The sequence below is a fragment of the Delphinus delphis genome, chromosome 5 (genome assembly GCF_949987515.2).
Source record: "Delphinus delphis chromosome 5, mDelDel1.2, whole genome shotgun sequence".
Classification (NCBI taxonomy): Eukaryota; Metazoa; Chordata; class Mammalia; order Artiodactyla; family Delphinidae; genus Delphinus; species Delphinus delphis.
Window position 1 is genome coordinate 114461764 of NC_082687.1, and position 14588 is coordinate 114476351.

Genomic DNA, 14588 nt, shown 5'->3' on the forward strand with positions numbered 1-14588 from the left:
GGTATATATTTTAAAATAACATTTTACCAAGTGTAATGTTATCAATATTCTTATACTCTGTTAAACAATACAAAGTCTGTAACTGTTTTAAACCTGATTACCTGGCATTCAAAATTACTGTCGAATATTTAAATTCTGTTTTTAAATATACAAATTAGGTATAATTATTATTACTGCTTTAAATAGTCAACGTTTGGTTTTACCCTCTTACTTATCAATTTTCTTATTGCAGCTCATAAAACATCTCTTCGGAATTATTTTTTCTCTTTATGCAATGAAAGTATATTATTGACAAACACGCTCATATTTTGTGAGATAAAAGATATGTTCATTTTGCCCTTGCTCTTTAAAAATTAGCTTCTCTAGGTCTAAACTTTTAAATTGATTGTAGTACATATTTCCTCTCATATGTGTGTGTGTGTGTGTGTGTTTATCCTGATTCCTATAGGTGTTATTGAAAAGAGCTATATCTGTTATCTTTTTTTTTTTTTTTTTTTTTAACCTTTTTAGGTGACCATTTTTCTCTGGCTACTCTTTTATCCAATATTTGTTTTTATTCCTTTGGTGTTTTCCTAGGTTTCTTTTTTTTTTTTTTGAGTTTCATTATCAATTTTGTATTTTATATTTACATTTCTTGGCAATTATGAAAATGCTTAACTAATATCTTTTTTAAAAATCATGTTTTCCATTCTATTATCTCCTACTAGAATAATATTATGAGCATTCTCACATTACCTTTCATGTATCTTAATTTCATCGTATTTTTCTAATTATATATCTGGACTATATCTTAATGTCTTTACATCTTTTTTCAAGTTAATAATTTTTTTCTTTTCAAGTTTCTCTAGTGTGGCTCTTAAAGAGTCTGTTATGGTTTAATAGCATGTACTACATTTATTATTTCTAGAATTATTTATTTTTAAAATTCTCTTGGACTTTTTTATAATGCTTATTTTTAGTTTATCTTTTTAGCTTTTCATTTTGATTTGAAATGTATAAATTTCACCTCTATTATATTCTATGTAAAATTCCAAAAGCAAAGAATTTGTTTTGGTTTGTTTTTTTCCTGCTATCTCTCACTCATGGTTATCTTCTGAATGCATAATGTGTTTTTGACATGAGTTCAAATGCTTGGGAAATTAATCTATATTATTCGAGTTCTGTTTTGAATATGTGATTTTTCAAAGAGAATTTGAAATCTCTTCTTCCAGTTGGCTAAGTGTAATAACAACTTAAACAACTTTATATAAAAATGCCCCCATGGAACCCTCCTACACTGTTGGTGGGGATGTATGTAAATTGGTGCAGCCACTATGGAGAACAGTATGGAGGTTCTTCCAAAAACTAAAAACAGAGTTGCCATGTGATCCTGCAATCCCACTCTTGGGCATATATCTGGAGAAAACTATAGTTCTAGAAGATACCATGCAACTGCAATATTCATTGCAGCACTATTTACAATAGTCAAGACATGGAAACAACCTAAATGTCCATCTACAGATGAATGGATAAAGAATATGTGGTACACATATACAATGGAATACTGCTCAGCCATAAAAAAAGAATGAAATAATGCCATTTGCAGCAACATGGATGGACCTAGAGATTAACATACTAAGTGAAGTCAGAAAGAGAAAGATAAATACCATATGATATCACTTATATGTGGAATCTAAACTATGACACAAATGAACTTATCTATGAAACAGCAACAGACTCACAGACATAGAGAACAGACGTGATTGCCAGGAGAAAGAGGGGACTGGGGACAGATGGACTGGGAGTTTGTGATTAGCAGATGAAAACTATTATATATAAAATGGATAGACAACAACGTCCTACTGTATGGCACAGGGAACTATATTCAACATCCTGTGATAAAGTATAATGGAAAAGAATATGAAAAAAATGTATATATATATATATGTGTGTGTGTAACTGAATCACTCTGCTGTACAGCAGAAATTAACACATTGTAAATCAACTATACTTCAATAAAATAAATTTTTAACTGTCCCATGAATTTTATTTTTAAATAGTTCACAAAAGAAAATATAATTTCATCCATGCTATTTTATGAGTTGTCTTGCCTACAAATTAAATACAGATTTTTTTTTCCCCCTTCTACTCAATAAAAGAGTCAGGACAGGAAAGATTCTTTTAAGACAACTTTTTCAAAATGGGTTTATTTTTTCCTCAGTTTTACAATGAAGATGTCTCTCTTTATGATTCTACTTTTATAAAAGCACCCCCTATTAGATTCCGTAATATGGGCAGATATTATTTTCTGAATTATTTTCCAGCACAGACTTCAAAAGAGATGTCTAAATTTACTAGAGTCTAGCTGATATCCTGAAGGTGCAAGCTACTAGGATTGAATGAGATAATACTGCACCAAATATTTTAGTTTTCCTTAAATAGCATAAAAATATTACTGGTATATTATTGATCAACCAGGATCCACGTTATCTTGGCTCATGTATATTTATTTAGGTGTGGTGGTGTGACTAAGTGCTGGACAATGGAACACATGCAGAAGTGACACAAGAAACTTCCAGATCTAGACCTTAAAAATCTCTCACACAGTCATTTAATTATTTTTTTCTGTCTCCTGGGTCAGTGTCCATGTGTTCACAATGGCAGATCCACAAGACTCTAGGAGAGTGAATCCCTGAATCATCACCTAAAGCAGAGCCTCCAGTATCACCAATTTAACTTTTCATAAATAAGAAGCAAACTTTCTTGTGTTAAGTCACTGATATTTTAGGTTTAACTCTTATGATACTAGCATTACTTATCTAATCCATAAATTGGCCATTTTCAGTGTTGTAACAATCAATGTGGGAATGCCTTAATGTCAGGTGACAAGTGCTAACATTCACAGAACACATTGGTAGAGGCTTCATAGAACACATATGCCATAAAGTTAGAACAAACAAATACGGATCTATTGTAGTAGTCATTATTGTTGATCCCCAATATTTCTGTCTCATTCCTCTTCTACACATGTATGTTACACCTTCTGGTCTCTTTGTGGTTGGATGAGGTCCTTAACTAATCTCATCCAATAAGCTACAAGTGAAAGTGACATAACACTTCAGGACTAGAGCATTAATTAGACGGTGTTAGATCCTTCAAAGTTCTCTTTTTTTTTTTAACCACAATGACTGGCAATCTTCCTGGTAGTAGTTATACTATCAGCTTTGATTCCAGAGTAAAGATGTTACAAAGCAGAACTCACAAGCCACACAGTAATTTGACATGTACTATCAGTGAAATATAAACATTTTGTCTCATTCCACTGTGATATGAAGTGGTTTGATTCTACAGCATAACCTGCAGTATACCCATGCTAAACAATGCTGTCTGAGATAACTTAGAAGTTGCAATGCAGACTAAGTGCCTACTAATTTAAAGCTCTAGAAGAACTTGAAAATGGTATGTCTGAAGGATATTGGTGGCAAATAGCTGCACTTAGCAACATATTATATACAAAACTATTGAGGTCAGGAGGATCTGGTCTTTTTACAAGCCAAAATAAAATAGAACAGAGAGCAGAATTTTTGTGCCAGCAGAGTTGCAAAAGGTAACTGATTATAAACAGAAAATGTAAGCAATGAACCCCTAGTCCTTAGTGAGTGTCCATATGTAAGGAGCATGACTTTTAGAATTACTACATGGAATTCATCACCAAACACTTACATTGAACTGTTTTACAGAAGAAAAAGGAACTTCTAATATATTAAGTCTCTGAGATTTGGGGTTTGTTAAAGCAGTTATTTGATTCTAACATGCTAAACCTCTTTACTACTGTATTCATTTTTTGCTTCTGATTATTCCTTATTATCTTAACAAAAATCAGCATATTTGCAAAAATATATTTCCATTTATATTCTAAGAAGCTTCTGGTTTTTTCCCCCATTGGGAGAATTTTCCAACATATATAAGTCAACATGTTAACAGAAATAGAAGTTTGTTCCTTCAGATCTTAGCAAATAATCCTTAATTCAGGAAAACCTTCTCAAGTTTAACTATTTGACATTCTATTCCAGTATAGCAATTATGTAAATTTAACTAAATCACTTACAGTTACTATTATTTATATTTATTTCAATTTACAATTTTTCTATTTAATTTCTCAATTACCAATCTACCTCACTTTAAGATCAAGGAAGCACAGGCTTATTTTTTTCTTTTAATTTACTTCTGTATCTGCTGAATCTAGTAGAGCTCCTAAAACATGTAAAGATGATAAATATTTGTAAATAATTTATCCTAAATTGTATATTATTATCTCTTTTAATTCTTGAGCTTTTTATTATTACGGCACTCATTCATACAAACTGTTTAAACAATTTAAGTACAGGAAGAGAGCTTTGTGATATGGAGATTCCAACCTCATATGTAAGAAAGCATTCACAAAAATATTTCAAATATTTTGAATGATGCCAAATAATGCCAATTATGATATCAAAATCAAAACACACTTCAGTAAATGTCTATTTGTCACATCTATGTCCAAGGCAGTATGCAGAGACTTAAGGAAAAAAAAAAGATACCAATGGGAAGACTTAGCCTCAACTGTCAATTTATTTAAAGTCAAAATAAGCATACTATAACTCTTAACCAAAGCAGAACATAGCAGGTAGCGCTGGAGTCATACAAAATGGGACACTGTATTATTACTCATCTTACTTGTACTCTTCTGTGAGTAAAAGGAGATGCAATTGACAACTACACTGGTACAACAGGCATAACCTGGGACTGACCCTAGCTAATGGGCAGCTCTATATTGATTTATGATATTATCATGGAGTAATAAAAGAGTAAAAGAGTCCTTTCTCCTGAGAATACAAAACATGGGAGCTTTTTGGTTGTTGGTGGTATTTGATCTAGAAAAATGAGTAGAAGTACTAAAAGTAAAAGTTATTACAGATACACAAACTAGTACAAGAAAAGGTATTTTAGCCAAAAAATATAGATTTCTATGAGCAATGAAAAAGTTCATTTAATACACGAAGATGGGTATTTTTACAAAGCTCCTAATCCTGACAGACACCAATATTATCCTTACTTTAAATTTGATCAAATAGAGTCAGAGAAATTAAAGCTCATACACAAGTTAGCACAGACATTAAACTGTACATTGAATTTTAGTTCCAGTGAAGGTCTGTTTGGCACTAGAATAAGTTGTATGAGAAGACAGTACAGGATGTGATGAATTTGAATGTCAACCTAGTAAAAGAATATATCATTTTATGGGCAATAGTCAGTTAAAATTTGATTAGGGAAATGGTGTGTGGTTTCAATAGCAAGATATTCATAAAATGCTGTGGTGAACTGCAGTTATAGAAGATATTTGTATTGGGGGTAAATTTAAATGTTAAAATAGTAATATTCTCAATAGACATTGCTGATCTTGTGGGATTTGTTACTTTACTTTTCTTTGGAAAAAAAATATTTTCAATCAGTACATGCTACAGATGCTAGTGTTGACAAGCAACAATTATGGATAGATAAGTCAGAGTTAGGAACTCTCCTCTGTTTATAACCTCCCATATGCCTCATATAACACTATATGAACTAGATAAAATTTACGTCAAAGTAATTTCTCAAAATGACTAAGATTTTGGTTAATGCCTTTGATGTCAGTAAGAGAATAACACTTACATGAAAAACTGCATTTAAATAATGACACAATTAGAAACTCATCTTGAGATAATTCATGAATTGACTTAAAATATCAACTTTTTTACAAAGGTTTAAGAACCACAAAATACATTTTCATGTACTCCTTAAAGCTGTTTTTTTTTTTTTTTTTTTTTTTTTTTTGCGGTACGCGGGCCTCTCACTGCTGTGGCCGCTCCCATTGCGGAGCACAGGCTCCGGACGCGCAGGCTCAGCGGCCAAGGCTCACGGGCCCAGCCGCTCCGCAGCAAGTGGTATCTTCCCGGACCATGGCACGAACCCGTGTCCCCTGCATCGGCAGGCGGACTCCCAACCACTGCGCCACCAGGGAAGCCCTTAAAGCTGTTTTTTTAAAGTGTGCAGCATAGACCATTTAATTGAATATATATGAAAAGGAAAAATAAACTATTTATAGGTACTAAGAAATTTTTCCTCTAAAGATCTAGATGTGAAGGAGTCTTCATATTTTAAAAGTGTGCAATATACCACTGTGAAAGGGTAAATATCCTCAACTTCAATTTTTCTAATTACCTATACTTTTTCTTCTCACCTTCCTTAGCATTGTGCTAAAGAAACTCTTAAAAGGAAACTTGAGGTATCATAATCTACAGTTATTTTCTTCCCATCCCTTTTATGATATACATGTCCACTGTCCTGCTCCCACATTTGCGTGGTGCCATGAACTTGCTCTACCCCAGTGAGAGATGTTTAAGACCACACTGATGGTATCTGGAATGTGGTCATCCACTGTCTGCTTAGATTGGATGCTTTGTCTGTATTCTCGTCATAAACATTTACTCTGATTTCCTGATTATTTTTTAACATTTATAATTTAAAATTACCTAATAAAAGTTGTTATTTTTATTTTCTCATATGTCTGGGTACCTAGACTTTTAAATACTTTCATGAGTATAAAATTTTCTTTGCTTCCCTGTTTTTATATTTCCTGTTCTCCCTTGACCAATGTTTCTCCTAGACATTCATCTGCTGCTCAGTTTCATAAATGCAATCTTACTGTGACCTCTGGAATGTTTTATACACATTTTCTCTAAAAATATTCTCCATTTCAGCCAGTCCCCCAGTAGGTGCCTGTTTATAAAGGTTTTGTTTTCAATTATGGTAATATCATGTCAATATGCATATAATATGTACAATTAAATGGTCTAAAATATGTATATTGGCATTTCAGGAGATGATAAAGAAAATGGCACAGAAACAGTATTTGAAGAGTTAATGACTGAGAATGCTCCAAAAATTATGAATATCATGACCAATAAATTCAAGAAGCTTGGTAAAAATCAAGTAGGATAAATACAAACTAAATCACATTTAGGCACATCATAGAATGCTGAAAAGCCAATACAAGAAGAAAACCTTAAAACTCGCCAAATTAACAGATGCAATAATTTCAAAGCAGCAACAGAAAGACTAATGGTTTCCTTACAGAAAATCTGAAGGCGGTAGACAATGGAATGATGTCTTTAAAATATTAAAAATGACAATATCAATAACAGTAGCAACACCTGTGCATTTACCAACCTAGAATTCTTTACCTACCAAAATAGCTCTCAAAAGTGAAAGTGAATGAAGACATTAATAAACAAAAAGAAAAAGCAGAATTTTTTTTTTTTTTTGCCAACAGGTTTCAATTACAAAAGAAGGTATAGGAAATTCTTCAGGATAAATTCATTAATTGCAGATGGAAGCACAGGATTGTAGGAAATAATGAAATGTACTAAAATAAGCAAACATAATTAAATATAAAAACATAGTGACAGTTTATAGCAGCAATTATAACAACATCTTGTAGGATTTTTTAAAGTATATATAAGTAAAATTTAATGACAAAATAATAGAAAAGAGGGAATGGGAAAAGTGGAGTTAAACTGTTAAGTTCAGTTATAATAAGTGAAAGATGTAGTCTCTAGAATAACCAATAAAATATTTATATAAGGTGTGGACAGTAAAAATTAAAGGGAAAAAGTATACAATACTAAAGAAGTTAAGAAATGAGGAATACAATGGCAAAGAACAGATGGGACAGAAAAGAAGAAAAATAGGAAATGGTAGATTTAACCCAATTACTTTAGTAATTTATACTCATTAAGAAAGGACTTAATCCTTTAATTAAAAGCTAAAGTTTGTTATACTAGATAAAAAACACAATACATTCAGATTCAAAGCATACATACTTTAAAAATAAAGACATGACTAGTTTGAAAGTAAGAACCTGAAAACCCTAAACAAAAAGAAAATGTAAATGTCTATACTAATATCATACAAAGGAGATTTAAATGCAAGAAGTATTAGAGACACAAAGAGACATTTCATAAAGATGAGAAAAGGCCAATCAACGGGAAACATACTAATAATATGAATTCCAAACTTATTTTTAAAAGGGAACATGAGAGTAAGAGAAACAGATAAAGCACAAACATAATCAGATATTTTAACACACTTCTTTTAGACAGCGATAGAACAAAACATGATCAGTAAGGACTGTGGCAAGTGTAGTGTATTTTAAGAATGCAAATTGTTTTATCATTTGCTAAAAACCATATTAACAGAATAAAAGAAAAGATCCAAATAGACATCAAAATAAAGAAAAAATAATGATATATTTCAATACACCCTATGATAAAGTGCCCAGAAATTTAGAATCAGAAGCAAATCTTTCCAAAGGTATAAAAACTAATTACAAATAACCTATTGGCATCTTATAATTAATGGTTAACTATCAAACTTGTTCTCCTTAGAAACAAAAGAAAAAGATGCATTTTTGTTCATTCTTTGGTTCATTATTATGAGGGAATTCCTAACTAGTGTAATAATACAAAATAAAGATTTAAAAGACACAAAGATTTTGTGCAACTGACATGATTATAGGTAAAAACCAAAAGTACCTATAAAATGAACTATTAGTAATCATAAGTGAATTAAATTTCTAGATATGAAATCAATACATAAAAATCAATTATATTTCAATATACTGCAACATAAAATTGAAAATTTCATTTAAAATTTCATTTAAAATAGTGTAAGTATATAGATTTTCAAAGAAGAGTCAAGTATGTTCAGATCATGTTGCTGACAGAAATTTAAGACAAACACAGTTTTATATATTTCTTGATCTGCAACTAATTCTTTAAGATGTCAATTCTCCCAAAATTCTTATACTGATTCAACACAATCCCAAACAGCTTCAACAGCATTATATTTGTGAAAGTTTACAAAATGATTTTAAAATTTATATACAAATAAAATTGCTTTAGGATAGCCTAGACAATCTTGAAAAAGAATCCAAGTTGGGGGATTTATTCTACCAGATTTTAAAAGTCACTATCACACTACATTAACTAAGAGGGTGTGATTTTGATGTGAGCAAAAACAGAATCAACAGGTTGTTCAGGAATAGATTCATACATACACGTCAATTATTTTTTGACAAAGACATAAAAAGAAAAATCACAGGAGATGCCTAGTCATTTCAAAAAAAAAACAATGTAGCTGGAACGATCAAATAACTTTAAGGAAAGAAAGCAAAACACACTTTGGTCTCTATATCATACCAAAAAGAATGACCTTTGGGACTTCCCTTGTAGTACAGTGGTTAAGAATCCTCCTGCCAATACAGGGAACACAGGTTCGAGCCTGGTCAGGGAAGAACCCACATGCCGCGGAGCAACTAAACCTTGTGTGCCACAACTACTGGGCCTGCGTGCCTAGAGTCCATGCTCTGCAACAAGAGAAGCCACCGCAATGAGAAGCCCGTGCACCACAACGAAGAGTAGCCCCCTCTCACCACAACTAGAGAAAGCCCGCGTGCAGCAACAAGGACCCAACGCAGCCAAAAATAAATAAATTTAAAAAAAAAAAAATTTTTTTAAATGAACTTTAGTTTTAAAAGAAACCCACATCCATGATTATTAAATCCGAATATGTATTTTCAAAGTGCTTTTGCTGCTAAAATGTCATTTAAGCAGGCACATGTTCTTGAAGCATAGTACAATTTTCAAGTTTGAAAATATGGTTTTTTTTTTGTTTGTTTTTTGTTTTTTTTCGGTACGCGGGCCTCTCACTGTGGAGGCCTCTCCCGTTGCGGAGCACAGGCTCCGGACGCGCAGGCTCAGCGGCCATGGCTCACGGGCCCAGCCGCTCCGCGGCATGTGGGATCTTCCTGGACCAGGGCACGAACCCGCGTCCCCTGCATCGGCAGGCGGACTCTCAACCACTGCGCCACAAGGGAAGCCCTGAAAATATGTTTTTATCATTAAGTGGCTTATTAAAAAATTCCTACAAAAACCCAGCAAAGATTCTATTTCTTCCATGAGGAAACTGCCTCTTTCTTTAGTTCCTTTTCCACAGAATTTCGAAACAGAATTATTACTTATAAACACTGCTAGAATGATGGATGTAGAGGAATAGTATTCACTTACCTAAAATGCAGCTGGAGGAGGTCATGGAGAGGACATACGGGCTGGCCGCACGGAGAAGCGGGCCCAGGCAATTCCACGACTCGACCATCGGGCTAGCCGAAGCGCCTTCCTCACATCCTGGTCCTCGGCACCTATGCTCCACCCACTGATCCCGCAGCGCAGCGCAGCCGCAGTGGTGCCAAGGGCTCAGCCTGGAGAGAGCGAGCGAGCAACGCGCTATTGAGGCGTCTGCACTGGACAGACAGGTGACGCAACCCCCTTAAGGCCTGTTTATAAAGGCCTGAGCTTCTGGTTGGCGGGAACGGAAGTCTACTCGTCTGGTGGCCGCCAAAGGCAAGCCTCATATGTACGTTCCCTTAATTATTAAAACTTAAAACCGCCACCTACCAATCTGAGGTGGCCTGCCCCTTTCTTCCGTCTCTCCTTGCCCTCCACATAAGGGGGCCAGTTTCGAATTTCACCCCAGCTCCCCAGGTTGTGAACCAACAAATCTGACTCCTTCAGATTTGCTTCTGTTCTCGGCTTATTTAGAAAAGAAATTGTGAGTTTTCTGAAATGTATATTTTGAAAATGCAACTTATTCCACATACTTAAAATTACAGGTGGGAAATAGCTTTTGTTTCACTTTGATGTTTCAGATAAGTGTTTTTGAGGAGGAATTTATAAGAACTGAATTATATGTTGAAATTTAATAATTTCTAATAATAGATTCAGTAAACTGTATTGGAAGAAAAAGGGTGAAGAGTTTGCCTTAATCATTTAAAATTATAACATCTCAAATAGGTAACTTCATATACTGTTGATATTAATGGAGTTGTAATAGCGTCCTGACTTTTCATATCTAATTCAAATGTTTCACATTTTGTAAATCATTCTAATAGCTCAATTTGCAGGACACCTATAATGTAGAGTATTTGATTCAAGGCCTTCCTTTTAACATATGCACTTACAGCTGTAAATTTCCTCTAAGCTCTGATTTAGTTGTGTTCCAGAAGTTTTGATATTTGTGTGTTTGTTTTTCATCTCGGTATTTTCAGATTTTCTCTTGTGATTTCTTCATTGACCTATTGGTTGTTTAGGAATGTATTGCTGTATTATTACCACATAGTTTTGAGTTTTAATTTTTTTCTGTTATTCATTTCTAATTTTATTCCATTGTGGTGTGAGAATATGCATTGCATTGTTCCATGCTTTTCAAATTAATGGAAACTTGTTTTATAGCCTAGGATTTGGGCTATTATGGATTGTGTTCCATGTGTACTTGAAAGCAATCTATCTTCTGCTGTTTTGGGGTGGAATGTTTTATTGATGTCTGGTCTAGTTTATAGCTATAGTTTACAGTGTTGTTAAGGTATTTTACTTCTTTATTGATCTTCTACCTAGTTGTCCAATCAACTATTGAAAATTAGAAATTGAAACTATTATTGTTGTGTTGTCTATCTCCCTTACTTCTGCTATATTATGTATTTCCCTTAATTTTTACTTCATATATTTAGGGACTTTGTTTTTATGTGTATATATTTTTGTAATTAGTATATCTTTTTGATGGATTGTCTCTGTTACCATTTTTAATGATCCCCTTTATCTCTAATAATTTTTTTGTTTTGAATTTACTTTGATAGCAATATAGCCATTCCATCTTTTTTAAGGTTGCTGTTTGCATGATATACTTTTCCTTTTGTTTTTAAATTTCAAACTTTTCATATGTTGAATCTAAAGTGTGTCTGCTGTTGACAGCATACAGGAGGATCTTGGTTTTTTATATAAAAGGGCAATCTCTGCCTTTTAAATGGATATACTAATCAATACACATTTAAGGATATAGTTTATATGGTTGTGGTTACATTTGCCCTTTTACATTTTGTCTATGTATCATGTCTTCTTTTTCCTTTAACTTTACTCTTCTCTTTTTGCTTTAAATGAGTATTTTCTAATATATCATTTTTAAATCCTTTAAAGATTTTTTTAACTATATTAATCTTATTTATTTTCCTAATGGTTGTTCTGGGGCTTAACATATGCATTTTAACTTATCTGAATCTACTTTACATTTAAAAGAGCTTATTTCTGGTGAACAAAAAAGCATTTCTCCAATATAGCTTTATTACCCCTGCCCACCTTTTGTGCTATTAATGCTATATGTCGTACATTTTTATATGTTATAAACAAGAAATACATTTTGGAAATATTACTTTATATAATTTTATGTCTTTTAAATATGATCAAAGAAAGAAGATCACGTGTATATAGACAGAATATGTTATATTAACCTTCTTAGTTACCATTTCTGGTTCTCTTCATTTGTTGCTGTGAATTTAAGTTACTGCCTAGTGTCATTTCCTTACCTTGCTCCAGTGCAGCTTTGCTTCCAACCACTGCCTTTCTGCTATTATTGCTAAATATATTTATTTTCTGTGTGTTACACATCCTACAGTAAAATTATATACTTATTTTTAAATTTAATTTTTTAATCAGTTTAAAGAAGAAAGGAGAAGAAATATAAAATTATACTGTCTTTTATATTTACGTGATTACATTTAAGGGGTGTGTGTGTGCATTCAAATTACTGTCTGAGTCACCTGTTTTCAGCCCAAAGAACATCCTTTAGTATTTCCTGTAAGGCCATGTGCAAGAAATGAATTCTTTCAGTATTAGTATGTTTGGAAACGTCTTGGCCTTCATTTTTGAAAAATAATTGATAGGTTTTCTTCTTTGAGCACTTTGAATATGTCATCCTACAGCCTTTTAGCCTTCATTGAACAATCAGTGCAGATATGGAGGTCATCTCACTGTTGAAGGAGCCCTGAACAAAAAGGTTCAGCAGTTTTATGGACTCTGGGGTCAGGAGAGGCTAGAAGTAGAAAAGTACTGGGTACCACGTTCAGGTGGGATAAAACATCTTCAAGATTTCTCACACCTCCCCAACTTCAGAAGGCTTTGGTAGAGGTACTGAAGAGGATCTTTGCTCAAGGTCTCAAATAAAGAGACCTAGGAAGGAAGGCAATTGAACTAGGAATGCAAATACAAGAAAGAGAATAACCAACCAAAAGGGCCTGAGTCCTTCACTGCAAAGCACTGGCTGTGCACAAAGTCTGCTGTGAGGAGGGCAGCTTTCCCTGAGAGGCCTGCCTAGTAAAACCTTTGTAATTGCTTACAGTCAGTCCTGGAAAAATCACACATAGATTTTTAACCAGTGCCAGACTCCTCTGTTATGGTTCTGTAGATCTGAAGTCCAAAATTGGTTTTACTGGTCTAATATCAAGGAATCAGCTAAGTTATGTTCCCTTTAGAAAGCTTTAGGAAGCAATCCATTTTCTTTTCTAGCTACTAGAGACCACCCACATTCCTAGGCTCATGGCTCCTCCCCCCTTTTCAAGGCCAGAAACATGGATAAAGTTTTCTCACATTACGTTACTCTAATCTTGCTTCCACCATCACTTCTCCAATTCTGACTCTTCCTCTTCTACTTTAAGGATACTTGTAATTACAATCAGCCCACCTGGATCATCCTAATTTCTCTATTTTAAAGTCAGCTGATTAGCAATCTTAATTACATCTACAACCCCAATTCCCTTTCGCCATGTACCTTTACATATTCATAGATTCCTGTGATTGGAGCCATTATTCTGCCTACCGTATTTGCATATCTCAAAAACCATTTAACTGTCCCTCGTAATCCTTCAAAATTATGAATATAGCCAAACCACTTACTTAAATTACTTATATCATCACCCACATGAGGTTTCTGTTCTTTATTCATGTCTCACATAAATATTCAAATCAAGCAAGCGTCTGTCTTATAATTATGGGCTCTTGTCTCAAATGGCCTTTCCCTGTCTTCCTTGCCTCCTGGTCCTAAACTGCACCTCTGTGAGCAGATCTTTAGACTCTTGATGGTTACTCATATTCTCAAAGCTCCATCTTTTAATTCCATCCTAACATGGTTGCTATTTAGTATACCCTACAATATTATGTCAGGACTTATTCCAAGTTAGTCTCAGATTATATGCAGCACTGTTCATTTAGCAGAATTATGAAGAGACACTCCTCAAGAAAGGAACATAAACAAAATCTCTGTATGTCTGTGTGTCAAGGGGATAACTGTATAAAATAAATAATCAGCATTCTGACTCCGAGATAATGAATAAAGACAAATAAATTATATGTATGCAGTGTTGTTTGAGGTATTTACTTAGTTTCGTTCTAAGTATCAGTGGGGTCTGTAGTGATATCCCTTCTTTCATTCTTGATACTGGTGATTTGTCTGCTCTTCCTCCCCCTCCCCCTCCTCCCTCCCTCTCACTCCTTCTCCCCCCAGCCCCCACACCCACTTCATGACTGTTCTCTTTCTGTCTCTTGGGTCAACCTCTAGAAGTTTATCAATTTTATTGATCTTTACAACTAAATATAATTTTGGCTTTTTATTTTCTCTGCTGTTTTTCTATTTTCGATTTTATTTATTCT